We start from the raw sequence: 9997 nt of genomic DNA on the forward strand, positions 1-9997 counted from the left end.
ATCGTTAGATTTGTTTGTATCTCATATGCTATACACCTGTCATTCCGAGTGCCCGGTGGCCCTCGAAGTCGAAAAGGTAACGATCCCAATAAGTGAAGTCCGATATCATAACTGGTGCCGCGGAACGTCCCTCTTCTTTTGCTCCTAGCCAAATATCCGGCGAGCTCGCCGCATCCAGTGCTTCCGTGACGTCACTTGTTGAAGCGTCCCCGATGAGATGGGAGTTAACATAGATGAGTGCCCTAGAGTCTGGTTTCCAAGACGCTCCGAAATTGAACCATTGGTCCCAGATAACGTCTTCGCTTGGTACTCGCCTGGTTGATATAGTTTGCCCGTCGTTTACTAAAGAGATGAAGCGTATTTATTGTTATGAATAGGTATCATTAAACAGAACAATGACGTCATAATGGGATGCTAACCAGCTTATTTTTAATCATATATTTGCTTCTGAACATAGCATCAGGGTTAATTTTCAGAAAACAAATATTAACAGTAATCTGTAATATGAATGTTGCAGACCTGAAATATAGGTATATAGAGACAAAGGGCTGGTTTCATTATTTGGTACACCATGACGGAAATAGTCCATAGATCGCTTTAAACCTGGTTACTGATTTTGATGACAGAGTAATCATTACAGCTGTTAAAGTCGAGAACAAACATTTCCGTCTCACGTTATTATGACCAAATATTTACAGATTAATTAACACAGTGGTAGTTCCTTGTAAGCCAACCAGTAATCTTAATACTGTCTACAGCGTAGTTTTCTAATGATACCAGGTTAATTCGGAAAGTCCCCCCCCCCCAAAAAAAAAAAGAGGGAAGAAAACAATAACAACAGTATTCATTCTCTTTATTCAGCCTCTATCGTCATACTCACTGCTTCACCAGGGCTTCTGAAGTGCTATCTTAGGTGAGTTCATGTTCAACATTCGGTATTCATCTTTGATTAATAAGGTTATACATGTTGATTATAATGTATACTAGTATACAAATGAGTAATCTACATATACCAATAATGATAATTATAGTGTCGACCCATAATCAGCAGTAACACTCTAAATGATATCATTAATTGCTGTTCACCAGAAAATCTTAGACGTTTTGACGACAAAATAGTGAGCTCCACGCTAGGGATGGTTAGGGTGCCTTCCTCGACTGCCAGAAGCCAGGATGGTGTCCCGTCTTTGGCCGACGAATCTAGGTACAACCACGCCGAGAAAGCAAAGCCTCCCGAGCAATCGTCCGGGTGGTGAAGACATGTTTGGCTGTACTGGGTCAGTGGATCAAGCCTTGAGGTCACTCCTGGAGTTTGGGAGAAGTGTTTTGGCATCAAAAGTTATATTAGTAAGGGACAATGTTCTTCAGTACATTATCCACGTTATCTGAGCACTGACTTAATGTGCACCCGGTCAACACATGATTTTTATTAATAGAAAGGCTGCCGAAAGGTTGGTAAATGGATGGGATAAAATAGTGTGGTACAGGCCCCAGTGGATGAGCCATTGGACTCACCGCAAGTGCTGGATTTTATTCTTGCCCTGATTATCCATTCATATGTGCATGTAGGACAATATTATTTAACCAGAACGTTGTCTTGACTCGTGTAAAAATAGCAAGCTGATGATGATAGTACTGACGAGGCACCTTGGAGTAACAGAATACATTATCTAAACCGGAGACGTTATCTATTAAGGTAAATAGGAACATAGTATTGATACCAATACCACCTCCATAATCATGGGTGGCAATTGAGAAACAGATTCATGTACATGGGCTTGTTATCTAAGACATGTCCAGTTTGAAAGAAAATCTACATACCACCAAGCCTGATGCAGTCTACACCGTCATTTCTGCACGATAGCTCGGTCACGGAGGCGTGGTTGTTACCCGCTTTTGTTTGTAACGAGTTGTAATAGGCAGCCAACTTCAGATATGGATTCTGCGCATTCCGCGCCACACCTAGAAAGAGAAAATATCAGAATCAATAGACTGTCCGTATGCCAAATTAACCATATGCATTTCACAACAAAGATCCCTATAAGAATGGGAACAGCTTAACTGAAGAGTTGCCAGACATAGCAACAAATTATGCTAAGTGCATTTCAAGCATTTGAATACATATTTGAGTGTGTACAGGTGGGTGCATCGAAGCTTGGTACAATTTTCTGAATCTAAAGAAGACCGTAAACTTGTCTTGAAAAGACGAAGCAGGTATGCCAATATCTATCTTTGCATTCATTTTTCGGATCACTTTTGGCAACCGCTATTGGTGCAGGGAATGACATTTCCTCTGTTTTTGTTAAATTTTTATAAACTGGAACGTGTCCTGGACTTTATCTTGCGCGCGCCGTTGAAGAACACAGCGTCTTTGAATGACCGCACAGTTAGTACCCCCTTTGTCATGATAAATGTAATTCGCAAAATAACGACTCCGCATATTACTGTCAGGTTAATGACGTTATTTTCTCTTTACAGATACGGTAACAAACTCATTCTGTTGAATTCAAACAGCGCATATGGAAATAGTACGATTAAAACAACCTTATACTGTACACAACTGGGATCATGTTTTAGATAATTACTCACCAAAATCCTCCGGTCCGAGTCTCTGTGTTTTCGAAAAATTGAAGTTCGGTGTAAGATCTAAGAGAAGAAGGAATGAAAGTGAGAAACATAACCATTGTAATGTGGACAAGATAGCCTCCTTCAATGTCAATAACATAAAAATATGAATGTAACTTAAATACGTCCAATTTCTCAAGAAGAGGCATTTTATTTACCAGGATGTTTTCGTATCACTTCAATAACACTCAAAATCCCAAGTGACCATAATTTGAAGTGACTCACCGTACTAATGACTTAGGAGGTGTAGGTATGTGTCGTCCCACATTTTACTACTTTTTTCGCTTTGCCTTTTCTTTGCTTCACGGACGACAGTAGGATAATCGTGCTGTTAGAACCCTCTATAATTAATTTGATGAATAAGATGAATATAAGTCTTTAAGAAACACGTCATAAAGCGGTAAAATCATAATTATTACATACCAGTCTCGCAGAAAGTGCCCTCATATCCAAACTCGCATTCACAGAGAATGCCGGAGCCGTGCGGCGTACAAGTGGCTCCATTCAAACACGGAGAGCTTTCGCACGGGTCTGTGGCTAAAGAAGAAGAAGAAAAAAAAATCCACACTGTCAGACATTTTCCACTATCTTTCCTGCTCTTCTTCTTAAAATATCCAAGTGCAATGATTTGTTTCTTGGCCTACAATTATGTAGGGCCTATTATTAATTGTATCCATTCATATGAATTAATATGAAAGCCAGTTACCCTTGTGTGCGGGCACAAAAAGTTCAGCTTAAGGACAACTTAATCTGTTCGGTTGTTTTATTTTCCTTATGAGAAATGGCTGGATAGCTCATATTCAGCTGGATTAGCTAGTCTTCTATTTGTTCCTATTAGATGTGAGGCGGAACGCGTCATCGGATTATGCACCCTGCTCTTTGTGATGAATGAATGAAGGGGGATCTTGCACGTGTATGAGTTGAGACTTTCTCATACACGGGACCTCCATTTTATGTCCTATCCGAGGGACAGAGTGTTTTGCCTTTAACTATATAGAGGGAACAGTATAATTACACACAACATTGCTGAGCTGGGCTCGGGATTCGAATCCGGGTCATTTGGATTTTAAGGCAGACGCTCTACCGACTGAGCCAAATCACCGCCTCGTCACTGTTACGATATGCTGCAATTCTTAGCAAACATTTTTCCCCTCACATTTATAGAAGAATATCAAGATATAGGCCTACGTCAACTATCGTACCGATTTCACAGCGGGTACCCTCAAATCCAAACGCGCACTCGCAGTTGAAACCAGAGCCATCTTCAACGCAGGTAGCGCCGTTTGAACACGGAGAGTTACCGCAGATGTTTGTAGCTAGAAAATAAAAGACAAGAAAAGAAGGGGGGAAAATCGTCTTATTATGTGTCACCTGCTGTCACTCAAAGATGTCCTTCGAACATACTTAAAATGAATTATTTAAGTTTCATTTCTACTTAGTCTTGCTGATTATAATACATATAGGTCACGTTTAAATTGCAGGTCAATTTTCGTACCAGTTTCACAGTGAATTCCGGTAAATCCAGAGGGGCATTCACAGGTAATTCTAGTGCCGTTTTCCATACACGTGGCGCCATTCAGACATTGGGAGCTATCACACAGGTTTGTAGCTGGAAAATAGAGTAGAAAAGAAGAAAAAAAAATCATACTTAGGGTATATTCTGCTGTCACTCACAGATATCATTTGTACATTCAGTACTTGTAATGAATTTTTCAAGTTCTTCAAGTACTTGTAATGAATTCTTCAAGTTCTGAGGTGTCTGTCGACCAAGGACACGATAAAAACGTAAGTCAATTTTCGTACCAATTTCACAGTGAATTCCGGTAAATCCAGAGGGGCATTCACAGCTAATTCCGGTGCCGTTTTCCATACACGTGGCGCCGTTCAGACATTGGGAGCTATTACACAGGTCTATAGCTGGAAAAATAAAAGAGAAAAGGAAAAAAAATATGATTAGTGTGTCTCCTGAAATTACTCACAGATATCACTTGAACATGCAGCATTTAAAGATGAATTACTCAAGTTGATCTTCATGATTTTAGTTCTGATGTGTCTGTCGAACAAGAACACGGTAAGGACGTAAGTCAAATTTCGTACCAGTTTCACAGTGAATTCCGGTAAATCCAAGGACGCATTCACAAATAATTCCGGTGGCGTTTTCCATACAAGTTGCTCCATTCAGACATTGAGAGTCATCACACAGGTTTGTAGCTGGAAAAATAAAAGAAAAAAAAAGAAAGAAAGAAAAGGGAAAAAGTCACATTCTGTATGTTTTCAAAAGTCATTCAAATGCCACATGGTTATAGGCCAATGTCGTTGTGAAATTCATCACTCAGCTCGAATTTCTTGTTTGTTTGCATTATCTATTCTGCTTCTCATATTGCAGGCAATATGTAATCACATTGTTATAAAGAGTTAAACCAACATGACTGTATTAAAAGGAACAAAAGAAAAGTAAAATCTTATGACATGTAATGCTACAGCATAATTTATATCACAACATATTAATGGTCCTATGAATCATTAAAAACGCAATATCTTTGATTCAACAAAGAAGCATAAGCATGGCTTGACTATTACAAAATGTAGATTTTTGCAATAGTATAATATTATATAGTATGAGAGCTATTTTGTAAGGTAGTGCTGTGCGCGTCCAGCCTGTTTTTATAGTTAGTTCTACCCTAAAAGGGAATTTGATCTTAAACTTTCCCCACTAATTTTTGTCGTCATGCTCATTGAACCATGTTCCATCGCTTTTCACATTAGGACATTAGGGTTTCGGCAAAAACAATATGGGGGCGATACAAAATACTACCTGCGTTTAGCTTTCTACATACAGGTTGTAGCTTGAGACTTCTCAACACCTCCGTAAAGTGAAGATAAGAATATGAACCTTTAAACACTAATTATTGATTCAAGCAAATAAATTGATATTCTACCTTCTGTTGTTGTGCCGCATTCACTGGTACATGTTGATGAGATCGATATTACTTCGCTGGTTGTCATGGTTGTTGCTATGGTTACATCACGCGTGGTAGTGTCCGGCGTCGTTGTATCATGTGTATCGTCTGTTCAAGGTATTTGTTACATTTAGGATGTTTGACATGCAACTTGCGTTTAAAAATGATCGCAGAGTGTGTATGCATTGATCGTCATTGACCAATGACCATTTTCAAATCGGTGGAATTGTGTAAGCATTAAAAAGTAATATAAAGAAATAATCCGCCAGTGTCACTGTAGTTATGAACATACTACCATCGTAATATTTCCCTATTTTTTGAAACGTAATGATTGGGAAACAGACAAAAATATTTGTTCCCCTTGTGCATGCTATTAACAACTATCATAGAGCACTTTGGATAAGTTGTGTTTGCTGTGGTGAATTTCGTTTTCGAAACCATTTCACTTGAGCAACATTACCTCGTGTTGCGTGCGCGAATTTAGGAATATTAATATTTCTTGTTGCATAGGTTACATTGCTTTCATTAACATCCAGGCAACATGAAATTATGAACATGATTTGCAAATGAGATGATAGAATACCCCCTTATTTTTAAAGATATAAAAATTAGACCATTGCACGTAAACTCAGACTATTTGGCAAAAATTCCAAGCAAATATCATATATGTATGTGAATACATATATATATATATATATATATATATACATACACACTATACATATATGCATATCATCTATATATATATATATATATATATATATATATATTAACATACCCTGTATAATGTTGTCAAGAAATGGATAACATTCCATACATACGGAAAACTATACGTATACTGAGGAAGGCTCATTGTTATTATCTTCTTTTTTGTTACTTATTATCAACACATTTGCAAATAACCAGCTGATAGTACATTACGATGTTTAAACATCATTGAATAAAAGCTTGATAAGCATTGGTACTCACCGTCAATGGGAGCTGGCTGAAAACAAGTTATATATTACATAAAGGTGATATATCAGTGGATATTGAAGAAAAGAGAAATAGAAGAAATGGAAATCGCGCGCTTGTGGTCACCATAGCTCAAAGACAAGATACATGCAATAAAATACATCGATTTGAACAATAGTTTCCACACTTACCTTTCAAAGAATTTTCACTTGAAACAAAAACAACTGATGAAATAGTAAACTTGGGATGACAATTGTAGACATTTAGGCATTTTCGAAAAGTAACTAGATAAAATACAACATAAAATAAATGCTATCGTCACTGTCAGAATTCTTAACTCAGTTCTTGTCACATTGTTACTATCTGTACTACTGCTGCTTCTCTGGAATTTGTTCGTGATTTTATTGAGGCACACACACACACACACTTTCTCTTTCTCCTTCTATGTAAATAAGTAAATAAATGAATAAAAAATGAATAAAAAATAAACATATATATACATATACATATACATGTATATATACGTATATATACGTATATATATATATATATATATATATATATATATATACATATATATATATATATATATATATATATATATATATATATATATAAATACAAAATCATAACTGCCAACATTATACTTCTCTTAATGCCTCTTCACGTGACAATGCTTAGAGACTGAATGGCATTCTATTTAATCACAACTCAATGCCCGTCTCTCGGTCATCAGAAAAATGATATCAAATTATCCTTCGGAAGGTGCCTTAATCCACAGGCGGATCCAGGAATTCCTTAACGGGGAGGCGCCTTTAAAAAAAAAAAAAAAAAAAAAAAAAAAAAAAATCATTTTTTCTTTTTATTTCTTTTGTATTAACGAAAAATAAAGAGGGGGCGCGCGCCCGTTGCGCCCCCTCTGGATCCGCCACTGCTTAATCATAGGATCAGTTTTCTCCCAGCTGGGCAAAGATTCGTCTCCTCAATCATGTCAATGAAAAAAAAAATGTTTGTCTTTAGCCGTGAAGAAAGCTCTCCGTTAGAATGCCAGGCTATAAGTTGCGTCACACGTAGTTATGATATTTTATAGGTGGCATGTCCATCGTGCATGGGACCCAATATTCCGATTAAGGACGTGCAAAGGTTCTTGCTATCGCTAAGTTTCAAATAATTCATAGCACAATAATGTGGTGTGCAACCGTATGCTGTCCCTTCACATAAACTAGGAAAATGATCCTACATAGAAGTAATGATATCTTATACATTTCATTGAAAAAAAAAAATCGTTGTTATGGAAGACATTACTTCATTCTTTTCCACGACATTATGTCGCTTGATTCCGTGTCTCGTTGTTCAAATGGAAATTCAGCGGAATTTGCCCAATCCGAAGCTCAAGCAAATATCGTTTGTGGAAGACTCCCATAAGGTGGATCCAAAGCAGATGCATTATTGCGCTCAAGACTCATTTCACATCTATGCCCTCATGTATCAAGTCACATGTCTGAAAATTGTCATTGACAGTGTATACAGACAGATTTCTAGTGGTGTTTCCAGGGTTAATAGGTGTGTAAAACAAAGACGCAGTAATTGTATGCGTAAAAATGAAATGGGTGCCTTGCATCTTCACGTCAGACGAGATATCCCTTACACCATCAGCACCCCAAACTTTTCATTCCGAGGAGGAGTCCATGTAGAAACGCGAAATAATCCATGAAGGAAAAAACAAAAACGTAAGACCGACAATCCGAGTGAAACGTTGGTATCGTCATCTTGCGGTGAAAGGGCGACAACGAGCTTCTGCGCAAGATCGTGTGTGCAGCAAAATGGTAAGTATATGCATCCTCGACCTGAGTGATGGAGAGAGCTTGTGTGATGTTTGCATCCACACTACAATAAATAAAATGACCTCTTCATCACCAGGTCGATAAGTCGAACTGAACAGCCGAAGGAGTACTTTCTGCAATTCTTTCATAACCAATCATGGGGAACCGGAAGTGGAAAAAGACAACAAAATCATAAAATTATGACACGCCTCCTTCAATGGTCCGATGATCATTCAGATCCGTGTCTCCATCCAGAGAGAACCCAAGTTATTGAGGTAGCCTGGTGGCGTCCGCTGACGTATAAAGTAATCAATTATCTGGCAAAGTCAAGGCTATCTTCTATCAGTTGCCACAATGCGATGTATGGCACCCATCCCACCTTTCAGACCATGCCTTCAAATGAATTCTGAAAGCCAGCCATAAGCTGAAACCAAATCCTACTTCAACACTCTTTATACACTCTTAATTTCATTTCACTATATACGCATCCGAGAAAGCAGTGAGGATGAAACCGTAAAATGTATAATATGATGTCACGTTTAAAACAACGTCTAAATACACAAAACTAAACTAAAAACAGACGGATTATTCACTCAAATGGATGCTTCATGAACTTTTGGAAAACTACACGATGGAGATTCATAACTACTTACACACTATATATACACACACAAACAAACAAACCACACCCACCTAACAACAACATAAATACAGCAGCGGTTTCCATATTCAATATTCTAACTAATACATTCAAATGTCAAGGATAAAGTCAAACATGTTTTGGACTTAAAAAAATGAAGCATGAAACCACTGGCTGTATTTTTTTTTTCTTATTTCCACCATGTCCACATTGATCTTTAAAAATGCTCTAAGTTCTTAATGCACCACATTATCGAGATATGTATCAACACATTTGTTGGTTGATTAAACTGTCGTTAAACACTCAAGGTTTGAATGAATGGTGTTCTTGTGGTTTCATAATTCTTCATATTCTGCTCGTATCGATCGATGATGGTAGTGAACATGTGCTCTGCTATCGATCTTTCCCACGACAGAATAAAGCAGCCTTCTTGCGTTTGTTTCGGCCTTCCCTTTCACGATGTTCCCACAGTTCATCTTTTACTTGCCGTCTGCAGACGTTTCTGTTCAGCTTCCTTCTGGGCCTCCGTTCAGGTCTTTCTGTAACAACATTAACAAGAAACTCTTACACATAGCACACACGCACACACATTCCCAAGGACACACACTCTCTCTGGCTCTCCTTCTTTGTATATGAATAGCGTAAACATGTAGATAAAACAATTACATAGATATATATCGATATATTTCTGCTTACATGTGCACTATAAACGGGTACAAAAAAAAAAAAGACTGAACATCTTACGTAAACATCTTGATTACCACACGACTTCCTTATTTTTATCCCCCTTTTCCTTCACTCTAGATTGTCATGTTTGTTGCGATTCATTGTTTTGTCCGACTTTCGTCACTCTCCAGTGCCTGTTGTGCACCATGGCATATTATGTGTGTGTGGGTGTGTGTTTGGGCTTACATGTACATTATTGTAGTCCCTCCTGTAGATATGACCTCACTTCTTGTATATATATATATATATATATATATATATATATATAT

The sequence above is a fragment of the Diadema setosum genome, chromosome 9, assembly GCF_964275005.1.
Source record: "Diadema setosum chromosome 9, eeDiaSeto1, whole genome shotgun sequence".
Taxonomy (NCBI): domain Eukaryota; kingdom Metazoa; phylum Echinodermata; class Echinoidea; order Diadematoida; family Diadematidae; genus Diadema; species Diadema setosum.